Here is a 13328-nt window from a genome sequence, read left to right on the forward strand (position 1 = left end):
AAAAAAAAAAAGTGTTTGAATTTGTTTTTGTCAATCTAAAGTTTTATACTCTGAATTTGCTTTCAATAATGAATTTCAACCACACAGGGTGCTGGAATCTTTAACTAGGAGAAAAATTGTTTCTGCTTGTATTGTGCTTCTTGTTTCAGTGCCTTTTAGTGTCTTGACTACAGTCTATATTTTGGACTAAATGTTGAAAAATTTAAAATACAATAATTACCATGTAAGAAATATGTTTGGGAGCTATAACATTTTTTTTGCTTGTTTTGTTTTGTTATTTTTTATTTTCGAGACAGGGTTTCTCTGTGTACCTTTGAGTGTCCTGAAACTCGCTTTGTAGACCAGGTTGGCCTTGAATTCACAGAGATCAGCTTGCCCTTGTCTCCCAAGTGCTGAGATTAAAGGCGTGCACCACCACCGCCTGGCTTGCTTCAAGACAGGGTCTATCTCACTTTGTAGCTCTGGTTGGCCTGAACTCACAGAGGTCCCCCTGCCTCTGTCTCCTGAGTGCCAATGCTGGGATTAAAGGTATGCACCACTTTGCCCAGCCCCTCTTCTTATTCTTATTAACTGAGAAATGGACTAAGAAGAATGCTGTGATGGAGAATTAAGGCTGGAAACTAAAAGACAGCAGATCTTTGTAAAAGTGGCTAGTCACTGGACTTCAGGAGAGGTGACCCCCACCCTAACCCCATGTGCTATAACTGGGAATCCACAGCCAGGTTAGAGAGTTTCCCTCTCAACCGCACCTTTTCAACCCGTCTACCTAAGTAGACACGAAAAGCGCTCGTTTCTACTTTTGGAAAGCATTTTTCTGAGATTCTCTTAACTGTGGCAACTGCTGATAGCTGACCCCGTCCTGGTAGGTTCTAAGTGACAACTTTTTGGCGTTGGGAGGAACGCGGAGGGGACGGAGCGGGTGATGACTGAGGCGAAGGAAACAACGCGACGAGGAGGTCAGGCCCCGCCCGGCCGCCCGCTCCTCCCGCAGGAGGGGCCGGTCCTCGCGGCCTGGAACCCTGTGTGTCCGGGTCTGGCTGCCGGGCTGCCGCGGGGAAGCATTTGAGAGTGGGACCGCGAGAAGCGGCTTGTAAACAGAGCCGGGCCGGGATGGTCGGCGGCTGGGGCGGAGCGGCTGGCGGCGAGCAAGGCGGGCTGCCTGGGTCGGGGCCCTGCCGGGAGTCGGCTGCAGGCCGCGGGGGCGACCAGACCCAAGTCTCGGTGAGCATCCGCCTTGTGGCGGCCGCGGCCGGGCGGGAGGGAGGGCGGGCGGGGCGCGGAGAGGGGCGGGATGACACATCTCTGGAGCATCCTGGGGTCGCGGGGATGCTTCCCACGCACGGCTCTCTGTGTATTTCGAGCGAGGTAGCACTTCGCTTGTGGGTGATGACATGACCCTCTGTTTATTTTTGTGAATCAAGTAAACGTAAAATAGAAAGTAATTGATTAAGGCGATCCTGTTCTCTGCGTTGTCTTTTGGGAACCCCTCCCCAGTGATCATAGAAACCAACCCCAGCCTAGCTTTTAGCCCTAGAGAAACGTGACGACGTTCTTCCTGTTAACTCTGCCCATTTTGAATGTATAGTAAATGACGCCACAGGACTGATGACAAATTGGTCTGTATGAAAAGCTTACTAAGCTGAAACAAAACAAAAAACAAAAAACAAGATAAGGAGTTCTGAGGCCCACCCCTTAAGCTGAAACAATTCTGCTGACTTTGAATGACAAATAGAGACTGACCTATTCATATAGTTTGCCTTTTAATCTAACAGGTTAAACAGATTGATTATGTTGTTGTAAATGAATTTAATTATTTTTTTCTTCTGTCCGTGGAACTATAGACAAAAATTTTGATTTTTTTCCTTTAAAATATTTTTAAAAATAAATTGTGATTTGTATTTATACAGCATTATAGAATAGTACAACTTACAAATGATTTGCTTGAAATAAAATACCAAGTAGTTTTCGTTTCATTTTCTGCAAGCAAATACTTTGGCAAAAGTTAGTTCTTTAAAAGGTCAATAGACATGCGTTACCTTGGTAACATAATCTAACTTTTAACTAAGAGCCAAATATTAGATTAAAGTGACAAGAAGTGGTAAATGTCATGCACCAAGAAATACATCCATGTCTGATGTGTTTGTCTCTATAGTAAATACTTTCACAATGCCATGGTTCTAGCAGGATCTTTAAAGCCACATTACCTCACCTTAAATTCTTGTTTGATCATTTTGTCATTGTGACATCCTGGGAAGTTTACTCAATACTGCTGTTTCCTAATCTGTAGACTAGGAATAATAGCCACCTCGTCAAAGATTTAATGAGGATTAAATATGTATGCTTTTTTGAGGCAGAGTCTCTCTCTATGTAACCCTGTCTAGTCTGGACTATGTAGACCACTCTGGCCTCGAACTCACAGAGATCCATCAGCCTCTGCTGGGATGTGCCACCATGTGCGTCATTGTAATATAACATAGTCAGGTAGTAATGTCTTATATGCATAGGTTCTGGGGATAAGCAAAATTTATTGGAAGAAGGACAGTTTGGAACTACAACTGTCCCAGAGTCTTAAGTCTCAATGGATGTGCCACCGTACCTGACAAGTTGGCAACTTTTAAAGTGCCTGGAACAACAGTTAGAATAGGTATTTGATGACTGTATCAAACATTCCAGTATTAAAAAGCAGATTTCTAATTATCTAGTGTTGGGGAAAGGATGGAAGAGAAAGTTTTTGTTGGATGAGTAGAGAGTTTCAGTTTTACAAGATGAAAAGACCTGTGGAGCTTGGGCTGCATGATAATGATGGACTACACTTATGGATAGTTACTATGGCACATCTTATGTTTTGGGTGTCTGACTACAATTTGTCTCAGCACCAGTGTTTACAACACTGCACACAGAACTCTTTAGTACCACCAGCAACCTTTGCTGCTGTGAAATGTGACTTGTCACACTTTGTTAGCTTTGTACACTGAAGATTTATCATAAATCACACAAACAAGTCATAAAAATTGACACCTAACACTCTAGGATGGTCGTAGTTCCAAATTGTCCTTCCAACAGTTTTGATAATCCCCAGAGCCTATGCACATAAGACATTACTACCTGACTATTTTATATTACATGGCACACATGAAATTGGAATGATGAGGTCATCAAGGTGGGTCTAATCTAATCACAAGTGCAGAGCTTTCTGTTGCTGGGAAATCAGAAGAAGGTGCAACTTTAAAGATTTAAAGATGGATGATAGCTGATTTAAAGATGGATGATAGTGTTGAGCAAGAATTTAGGCAGCCTTAAAGAATTTGGAAAACCTAAAACGACCAAGAGTGGCCTTCAGACTGATAACCAGCAGGAAACAAAAAATCCTTGGATTTTTGTCAACAATCCAGGTAAATTTGAAACAGAATTTCTAGATAGGCACCCAGCCAAGCTAACACCTTAGCGACTATGAGATAAGAAATTTTGTTTAAAACAATCCAGAGTGTGAAAATTTGTTGTATCATGATAGAAATACATAATCTAGCAGAAAATGGTCAAAAAAATTAAACAGACTGTTATAGTGTGGGTCTGGGATATCCCCAAAGGCCTGTGTACTATAACCTTAGTCGTCCTAGAAGCATTTGAAAGGGGTGGGGCTCATGAGATGTAGGAAGTCTTCAGATGATTGAGGGAATGACAGCAAAGGGAGCTGTGGGCTCTGGATCCTCCCTGTTGGTTGCTCAGTGCCCTGCCATGTTCTCTGACTTTTTGTGCTGCCCTGCCACTGTCCCAAATATAATGAGACTAACTGATCATAGACTGAGTGCTTCACAGCTCTGGGTCAAAATTAACCCTTTGCAAGTTGATTACTGTGGGAACTTCATTATGGCAATAGAAAGTTAACACTCTACCATAGGAATAGAATTAAATAGATAATATATTAAATCGAGCTCTTTCTCTTAATCAAAGAAATGAAAATGGAAGCAATAACGAGGTAATACTTTTCCAGCTCTCAAATTATTATAGATTTCAAAGAGTTTTAATTCTCACACCAAATAGTATGTCATGGAGCAAATATTCTCAGATGTCATGAGAGGCAAGCAATTAGCACAGCCTTTCTGAAAAGCACATTGATCAAATGTATAAAAAGCCTCAGCAATTCTCCTCCCTTTTGACTTAGCAATTCCTCTTTTAGCAGAGTAGTTAAGTTTAACGTAATGCTGAATATGCCTTTATGTAGGAAATTGGCAGTAGTCTAAGTGCCCAGTAACAGGGGAGGAGTCACATTATGATTCCATCAAAAGATCTGACAAAATACAAATATTAAAAATATATTTATACCAGGCAGTGGTAGTACTCGCATGATGTGGGATTCCCCTCTGTATGCTGTAAATACCATTGGTTAATAAAGAAACTGGCTTGGCCTGATAGGGTAGAACAGAACTAGGTGGGGAAACTAAACTGAATGCTGGGAGAAAGGAGGCGGAGTCAGAGACAGATATGTTGAAAGCTTGCTGGTAGGCCACAAGCCTCATGGTAAAATTTAAAATAATGGAGATGGGTTAATTCTAGATGTAAGAGCTAGCTAGCAATAAGCTTAAGTAATTGGGCAAGCAGTGATTTAATTAATATAATTTCTGTGTGGTTATTTTGGGAATCTGGGCAGTTGGGAAACAAACAAGCATTCTCCTTACTACACACACACATTTAATATCAGCACTCAGGAGGCAGAGGAAGCTGGATCTCTGTGAGTTCAAGACCAGCTTGGTTTATAAAGAGTTCCAGGACAGCCAGCGTTGTTACACAGAGAAACCTTCTCTCAAAAAGCAAAACAAAACAAAAAAGATACTTATGAAGAATTTTAATAATGGAAAACAGTTCAGTCATTGCTAAGTGGAAAAGATGACAGAGAACAATATCTACATGTTTTCAACTAACTTACATCTCTTTTCCTTTCCTCTCTTTCTCTTTTTGTTCTTGCCGTAGAGTGCTTTCTCCCTTGATAGAGGGGGAATAAAAGTTGTTTATTTTGCCTTTATTCTTTTTCAAAACACTGACATGTACTTGTATTTTTAATAACCACACAAAGATCAGCAAGTGCTTCAAATTTGTCTACATTATGAAGAATACTGTTATACCATGTCATGAGTCCCCAGAGACCACCAGGAGTCCGAGTTTGTATACAAAAGCAAAAAGCCTTTATTGTGAGCTTGAGCTCGGGCTCTCTGACACAGTTGGATGAAGGAGACATTTTTATTGTACCGGAACCCATTTTGTAGATAAATCAATCAACAAGTGTCTGTTAAACAGATAGAAAAGATTTACATCTTGGAGACATAGCAAAAGTTATGACTTTGGGTTAGCCTGATGAAAAACATCTTTAAGTCTGTACTTAGAAGACAACAAAAGGAAATTTAAAATCACGGCTGAATAGTGAGTACTCGGTGCTGTATCAGTTTTACTTGAACTCTAAGCCCATGAAATCTCAGTGTAACAATATACTTTCAGTCAAATTTGCAAGTCATACAGTACCCTATAAGATTAATATCCAAGACCGATTGTCCTTTCAAGCTTTCCTATTTCTTTGACTGTTAAGGAAATGTACAGAGAAATGTAACCAGAAAAACCTATGGTACTTGCCTTTCAACATATTTATACCAAGCCAGTTTCATAGTTTTCTGTAATTCTTTGCATTATGTTTATTAACATTTGACATTTTACATATAAAACAATTTAATTACTATCTTTTTAAACATATTTTTGCCAGAGATAAGAATAGTTACTATAGAGAACAGCCATTTGCATGGTATGTTCCTTTAGTAAAAAGTTACATCTGAAACCTGTTTATTCTTTAGTATGAAGCTTGTGAACAAGGCAAATCTGTTTGTCTTTTTTTTTTTTTTAAACAAGAGACCTAGTTGTCTAGCTGACAAAGCTACAGTTAGCCGCCAGTGTCAAAGATCTGAGAAGGATTAACCAAAAAGACAGAGGCTAATTTATTGTCTTTATATAGACAGACATCCCAGGCTCCTGTGATCTCTGTGGCAATGAGGGCAGAGGTATCAGGACAGCAGTCTTGGCTGCCAGGCCCAGAGGAGGAGAGGCTTTTCCTGTGGAACAGGAATATGGGGAGATTTTCTTCACTGTGCCTAGGCAAAGTGGGGCATCAACTCCCCAGTGTCCTGCTTATCCACAGTTTGGGCTGAGTCTTGGCAGAAGGTGAGACAATGGGGCAGTCTCGCCCACTGGTAGCATGTAAATGGAGCCTGTACTTTGGTTTCCCGGCCACTCAGACCCAAATAATCACACAGAAACTATATTAATTACAATATTATTTAGCCAATGGATCAGGCATATTTCTAGCTAACTCTTAACATCTTAAACTAACCTATTTCTACTAATCTGTACATTGGTATGAGGCTGTGGTTTACCAGTAATGTTCTGACATCTTTTTCCTTTGGCAGCTACATGGCATCTGTCTGGCTCTGCCTTCTTTCTCCCTGCTTTCAGTTTTTTCCTACCTACCTACCTACCTACCTACCTACCTACCTACCTACCTACCTATATTCTGCCCTGCTATAGGCCAGGGAAACTTCTTTATTAACCAATAATAATAAAACATATTCATAACATACAGAGGGGAACCCCACATCAGTCCCATTACCATAATTGTCCATTGGAGACCCTGGGAGTCATTGCTAGGATCTGAGTATCTGTCTGTCGTAAGTTTAAGTATCTTAAATGCCATACTCAACAAATCTCTGACAGTTTGACGACTTGAGTCAAACAATTTCTATTTGTTTTTAGTTATTTGTTTTAGACTATACCTTGAAAACATAAGCGTCTAGATAAATTTTTCCTGTTCTTGATTATATTAGTCCTTAGAATGACTTATAAATATAGTTGTTAACATTTCAAGACTTAATCATCTTTAATAGTTTATAATAAAAATAACAATTTCTGAATTGAAGAAGGTCTTTTTAGTATCAAGGTAAGACTTTTAATTTATAAATATAGTCTACTAGCAGACTGGAAATATTTCTGATCGTTAGTGTACCATTATAGAAACATAACAGTTTCTTGTATGACTCAGTTTGCCAAAATAACCATGGCTTAACAATGCTGACAAAAACAAAGAGGTTAGACATACAACTTTAAACCAGTTTTTGTAAACTTGACTCAGTCGTAAGAGAGACATTCTTTAAGCCAGTGGTTTTTAACTTTTTGTGATGCATTGCTGTGCAAACATTTGACATGCAAGTGACTCTAGGCTACTCCTGTATAAAGGTCTTGAACCCCAGAGTCTTGAGGTTGTAAAACTGTTCCAAGTTGTTTTCCATACTGTTAAGGTCACTGTCTTATTGCATCACAATATAGATATATCCCAGGCCAGTGAGAACACAGGGTGTTTGGGATTTCAGTGTAGTATTGGCTCTTTCTTGGGGTGAGCCTTTAAATATAAACACCATGTTTTGGGGTTGACATATTTCAGTTGAAAAACAGTCATGAGCAGAGCTACAGGGGTTGAAGAGCAAGGTTAGCACATGTGAATATTTGCCCAGAACTGTGGATGCTGATGGATTGGATCTTTGTTTTGAGGCTACCTATGAGGCTTTTGATTATCAATCCTGTGTTAAAGTTTTGAGTTAACCTTTTTGTTACAAATATTACAGATTTTTTAGCCATGTCCAATAAATTTACAAACCAGTAATTTCTTAGCTGCTCTGCTCTTGTTCTTCCTGTCTACCAATTTTTGACCCCAGAGACTTTAAAAGCATGTCTGGGTCTGAAAAATGGTGGGCCATACCCCAATTCCAGAGCCAGCTCTTTAATTAACAGAACAGTACGAAACAACTTTAATATTATGCATACCCAGGTGACATTTGGATCCCTGTTACATTAGTGCCAATGGCCAGAACGCCCAGACATAAATTTTAAGCCCAGGAAGGGGGAGGGGGTGTGTGGGGGGCTGGCTGCAACAGTAACGGCTGAATTGTAACTGAAACATACAGAACACAGTAAACTCATTCTTTCAAGCCCAGTCAGACATAAGCTGGCAGTGGCCACATTCATACTTTGAGATATTTAAACAGACAACATTTTTTTAAACCTTTGTAGCTATAATTTTAAGGAGGGGCGTCTTGTTACCTGTTGGTTCCAGTTCTCACTGGCACTGGAGAAAGCTGCCCATCAGACCAAGTACCATTCTGCAACCCACATTGTCATTTAATTATCTTAGGCTGAGGTGGGGGGGGGCAGTGGTGATACTCATTTTAAAGGAGCTGCGGGTTCAGCACTCCCATAACAGAGCCAGCTTGTCAGCTTTTGTCAAAGAACTGCCTTTTTTTTAAAAAAAAAAAAATATATGAGGGCTGGAGAGATGGCTCAGTGGTTAAGAGCATTGCCTGCTCTTCCAAAGGTCCTGAGTTCAATTCCCGGCAACCACATGGTGGCTCACAACCATCTGTAAAGAGGTCTGGTGCCCTCTTCCAGCCTGCGGGCATACACACAGACAGAATATTGTATACATAATAAATAAATAAAATAAATATTTAAAAAAATATGAAACACAGAGCAACAATTAAGCAACTAAACAAAACTACAGACAAAGTGACAGACATAGACAGACTGCTGCTCTAAGGACAACCAGACCTATGCAGCATTCATGAGAGGGAAGAGGTTTATTTCTATCTCGTTATCTTGAGTAGAGGAATTAGTTTGTAATTCAATTCAAACTAAAGCTGCCTTGTTTTGTATTATCCAGTTTACTTGTAGGTAATTAGTTAATCACTGTGTGCTCTGTATTGTGATAAAAACCTTGAACAAGACACCAACGGTCCTTGACTTCATGAAGCTCACAGTTAGGGCAGACAGGAGAGCAGGCCCTGTTGGGGGTGTCTGACCTATTAATGAAGGCCGTCAGGATGCTGCAGGGGAAGATAAAGGCAGGTCTGAATGGACTGGGATGCCAGCACACACCTGAAGGCGGGATTAGATGCAAGCCGCTGGGGTGGGGAACCTTGGGAAGAACAGTGCTGGTAAAGACGTGGTAAATGTGACGGAGGAAAAAGGGCTTCCAGGAGAAGAAACAGGGAGATTCTAATTTCTATAAATTATGAATTTATAGAAATACCTCCTGTATGAGACAGGAGGGATTGTGGTAGGAGGATAGAGGGAAATTTAAGAACTGAGGGCTGGGAGGAAAGTGGTGTGGGTTCTCCTGGGTAATGTCTATGCAGAAGGAAACAGGGTTTTGATTTTTTTTATTAATATTATTTTACATACCAACCCCGCGGTTTGATTTCTGAAAGCCCACTTGGGTGGCAGTGTGGTGAATGGGTTAGAACACTGCCTGGAGGTTTGGTAGTAGAGAAACAGAGCAGTGGGTAGGTTTGGTGGATACCACAGAGGTAGGCTTCCTGGGGCTTGCTAATTTGTGTTGGTTGCTGGTGAGTCAGCTAGAAATAATCAGAGTGGATATTCATCTTTATTAGGGGACGTGTCCTTTTCTCTGTAGCAAATGTTTGGAGGAGGCAGCCTCGAAGTAAAATGAGGAGTTGGTTGTGAATTGTAGGAATCAGGGCATATATAAAAAGTAGTTACAAATAGTGTAACTAGAGCTCATGAGAATATTCTCCATCTTCCATGTGGATTGTAGCTAAAGCCACAGACGGGGAGAATATCATTAGGGAGGATGGAAGAGACGCTGGGCAAGTGGCCTGAGGGGTGTTTATCACCTGAGCAGGAACAGGAGAGAAGAATGTCCATGGACAAAGGAGGAAGGGCAGAGGTGGCTGTGCCAGTGGACTCCCGAGGGTAGTGCAGAGTGACCTCGTAGGTCACACTGCTGAGTGTCAGTCAGAGTCACTGTAAGAAGGCTCCTGGATTCGGCCATCTAGAAATTGCCAGAGACCTCTGCATGTAAAGTTTCACCTGGGCAGAACCAGACTGCTCACTGTGGGAGAGTGGATGGGGTGGGGAAAAGTAAAGCCTGAAAGTATAAAGATCAAATTTCCCAGAAACCCAGATGACAGAGAAAGGAGGGATGTTACCTGCGTGTAGAGAGGCTTAGAGTGCAGGAGAGGGCCTTGGGGAGAGCTCTCTTTTTGTTTTATTTTAAAAACTTTGCATACAGCATATTTTTGATCATATTCTTTTCTCTCCCTACTCTCTCAGATCTTCCTCATCTCCCTACCCACCCAACTTCATGCTTTCTCTCCCTCTCTCTGAGAAACCCGTAAGTCAGAAAACAAGAAAACCTAGTGAGATAAAAAAACATTGAAAGAAAAAGTGCACAGATAACAAACATGGAGTCATTTATTAGCCCTAGAGTGTGGGTGATACGCTCTGTTGGAGAAAACGGATTTCCCTTTTCCAGCTGCCATCAACGACACATAGCTTTTTGGCTAGAGGTTGACTTGGTATCCACTTCCCCATCTCATGTGCCTGTCACAGTCCTGTGAGTCCGTGTGTACATCAGTCCTGCTGTGTCTGAAAATACTCTTTGTTTGGAGTCTTCCACCACCGCTGGCTCTTGTAGTCTCCCTGCCTTTCTTTTCACAGATCCCTGAATCTGTAGGGGTGGGGTTGATGAAGACACCTATCTCATCTAGGGGGTGAGCTCCCCAGAATCTCTCACTCTCTTGCCTGTTGTCCGGCTTTGAGTCTCCGTATTGATTCCAGTCACTGCAGAAAGCTCCCTGCTGCAGGTTGAGTGATGCGCTGATCTGAATCTGCAAGGCTCTTCTTTGATGGTGCGTGCAGTGCATGCCCCATAGAACCCCTTCACTTCAAGGCCCCTGCTGCCTTTCACTCTGCAGAAGGAGTACTTGAGTAGATTAAGGCTTTCTGTCAGAGCTTCTGAAGCAGATCACCAACACCACCCTTTCTCAGAGAGAATGTGGCAATCCTTTCCTTGGTAGCAGATACCCAGGGGCATCTTGTACCCTGCTTTGGTGTTCATAAAGCATAGCATTCTGGTATTTGGTTTGCACTCCACAGCCTTAAAAGTATTTGCCCTATACTTTGACAAAGTAACTGAAGTCCAGGTTCAAGAGTTGGCCCCAGATCACACTCCGTAACAGTGCATAGAAACTCTAGATCTTGTGGTCCATTTAGGTACCCTTCACAGGAGGATCACCTGTGGTGGCTGTCCTTTTGTTTGTTTTTGGTGTGTGGAAGTATTAAAATGGGCGTAGTTTTACTTCATTTAAAATAAGACTAAATGTTATCAGTCATTTTTTTGTTTTGTTTGAACTTTATATGTGCATAAAGGTAACTAAGTCAGCTTTAAAAGGAGGTTGTTTATTTGAACATGCTTTACTAGTTAAAATATGCTTGAGTTATCTGTAGTAACATCCAGTTTGAAAATATTTCTTTTAATTCTTTTGGCAGAAACCTTTGTGCGTTCCTTTAAGCAAACTTTTTTATAACTGTTTCTATTTATTTGTTAGCTGAATGAAAATGTTTTCTTAGGGAAACAGTAAGAGGCTGGCAGTTGGGGATATGTAACACTTCTGAAAGCACATGAAGCTTTAATATAATTAATCTTAATCAATAAAAACCAGGAGTCAAATATTGAGGGAGGAGCCACCTTACCACTTCCTGTCTCCAGTTCCCAGTGCTGGGATTAAAGTTGTGTACCACCATTGCCCAGCTTCTGTGGTTAACTAGTGGCTAGCTCCACTCTCTTATCTCCAGGCTGCAACACGATTAATAAAAACCCAAAGACAGAAATTGGGGTTCAGCCTGAAGGTCAGAAAAGCAAAACAACCAGCTGCCGACTCTTACCTCTACCTCAGTCCAAGATGGAGATACTGCTTCCGGGAATATCACAGTGAGACTGACTGAGAGCTGTCTCCTCCCGTTTTATATTCCTCTCTAGAGCTAGTATTAAAGGCGTGCACCACTACCTCCCGGTTTCTATGGCAAACTAGTGTGGCTTCTGGGATTAATTTAAAGGTGTGTGTCAGCACTGCCTGGTCTGTAAGGCTGATGAGTGCAGCTGTTTGACTCTCTGATCTCCCAGTAAGCTTTGTTTGTTAGAGTACAAAGGAAATACCACACAACAAACACTTAAGTGAAGTCACAGTTATTATACCCTCACAGACATCCAAGTGATATGTCCAAAGGTCACATTGAGAATTGAGACTTAGCTCTTTAGTAGAGAACAACTTTTTATTCTGTTTGTTCAGAGTCTTCTCATATACCATTCCCTTGGAGAATTTAAATGACACAAAGATTATAGACTTTAGTTATTTATTTATTTTTTTTGCAAATGAGGTATCAACTATTTCCCTGGGTAAAAGGATGACAGTTATCAGGTAACTACCTGGGCCATGGGATTAACAAATAAAACAATAAAAAATAAATATTAGTTATAGTTGCTGATGTTTGACACTGAAATCTGAAGCACCCTGTACATGAAATGTTCGTCTTATTTTAGGGTCATTAAGTGGCTTTCAGTTACATGTAGGGCTATGCATTTAGTGTTGCTTTTACTCAAGACCACTTCATCTCTGTAAGTTCCTGTTTCCTTGTCAAGTGGTAATAATAATGACATCAGTTCCTGAGTGACTTGTTGGGAGAATTTACAACTCAGTACTCACAAGGAGCTTGCTGTAATGCCTGCCCCTTAATAAGTAAGGCGTAAATATTAGCTATCTATTACTTGTCATTGGTCTTAGGCATTATAAGAACTGTATTTTCTTTTTAAACATTTGTTAAGCTACCTTTAATTTTGCCTTTAACCTAAGTCTACCCATACTGAAAGGGACCTCCAAAAGATGTCTGTAAAGAGCTCAGTACAGCAGTGGGCAGGACTCCCTGAAGAAGGTGTTTAAGTGTTAGCTCTCACAAACTTATCACCGTGATACAGTCAGATCAGTTGGCTATCAGTCAGTCAGATTCCTGGAATTTATACATTCCACAACTGGGATTTTTTTGTTTGCTTGTTTGTTGTGATCAGGTTTCGTGTAGTGGAGGCTGGTTTCAAACTTACTGTGTATGCTGCAGAGGCTGGCCTTCTCCAGACCCTCCTGCCCACCGTGCAGAATTGTTTTGGAAAAACCCATTCCACATTAATGGTAATGGTTCATAATAAAATTAATTTAAGGGGCTAGAGAGATGGTTCAGTGGTTTGAAGCAGATACTGCTCTTCCACGTTTAAGTCCCAGTACCCATGTCAGGTAGCTCACAAGTACCTGTAACTCCAGCTGCAGAGGATCTGATGCCCCTGACCCCATGAGTACTTGTGCTCACATAGCAGAGGATCTGATGCCCCTGACCCCATGGTTACCTGTGCTCACATAGCAGAGGATCTGATGCCCCTGACCCCATGGGTACCT

General features: G+C 41.2%; 1 protein-coding gene across 1 annotated transcript in view; it reads left to right on the forward strand.

Moving 5' to 3' along the window:
* Positions 1-1047: 1047 nt before the first annotated feature.
* Plekhm3 (pleckstrin homology domain containing M3) overlaps positions 1048-13328 on the forward strand; it is a 156383-nt gene continuing 144102 nt past the window's right edge. The window contains exon 1 of the mRNA XM_005361468.3: positions 1048-1221. The gene's annotated coding sequence lies outside the window, so the exon portion shown is untranslated. The remainder of the gene's footprint in view (positions 1222-13328) is intronic.

This window comes from Microtus ochrogaster, linkage group LG4 (genome assembly GCF_000317375.1).
Source record: "Microtus ochrogaster isolate Prairie Vole_2 linkage group LG4, MicOch1.0, whole genome shotgun sequence".
NCBI classification, from domain to species: domain Eukaryota; kingdom Metazoa; phylum Chordata; class Mammalia; order Rodentia; family Cricetidae; genus Microtus; species Microtus ochrogaster.